The sequence below is a fragment of the Gopherus flavomarginatus genome, unplaced genomic scaffold (assembly GCF_025201925.1).
Source record: "Gopherus flavomarginatus isolate rGopFla2 unplaced genomic scaffold, rGopFla2.mat.asm mat_scaffold_43_arrow_ctg1, whole genome shotgun sequence".
Taxonomy (NCBI): Eukaryota; Metazoa; Chordata; order Testudines; family Testudinidae; genus Gopherus; species Gopherus flavomarginatus.
The window spans coordinates 2,187,331-2,188,008 of NW_026115085.1; positions in this window are offsets into that span (position 1 = coordinate 2,187,331).

Below are 678 nucleotides of genomic sequence, written 5' to 3' on the forward strand. Positions count from 1 at the left end.
GCGGGCGGATCCTCCTGCAGCTCCACTGGGGCCGAGGCGCCTTCAAGGCTTCTCCCAGGCTCCCTGGGGCAGAGTCACTTTCCTGCCCCCCAGCGCCTCTCATTCCCCGGGGGCTCCGGGTCACAATGTCCCACCGCCCTTCCCCCGCCTGCAGCTCCGGCTTCTCCCCTCCCGCCCCCGCCAGCCACACCAAGGGGAACCCCCGGGCCCCAGTCTCTGTCCCCACCTGGATCCCAGCGGGGCCGGGGGCAGATCCTGGCTGCAGCTGAGAACAGCGGCTCCGCTCCGGCTCGGGCAGCTCCAGCGCTGCTGGCAAGCACGTGGAGAACCAGGAAGCAGCTGTTCAGCCCGGGCTCCGCCTCACAATGTGCCAGAGCCCCGCCCCCTGGAGCTGCCCCGCCTCCGGGCTGTGCCAGAGCCCCACCCCCAGGAGCTGCCCTGCCCATGGGCTGTGCCAGAGCCCCACCCCCAGGAGCTGCTCCGCCCCCGCTCTGTGCTGGAGCCCCGCCCCCAGGAGCTACCCCGCCCCTGCTCTGTGCTGGAGCCCCACCCCGAGGAGCTACCCTGCCCCCTGAGCTGAGCCAGAGCCCCGACCCCAGGAGTTGCCCGCACCTGGGGTGTGTCAGAGCCCCGCCCCCTGGAATTTCCCCATGTTGGGTCTCTGAGCTTTGTTCTCCT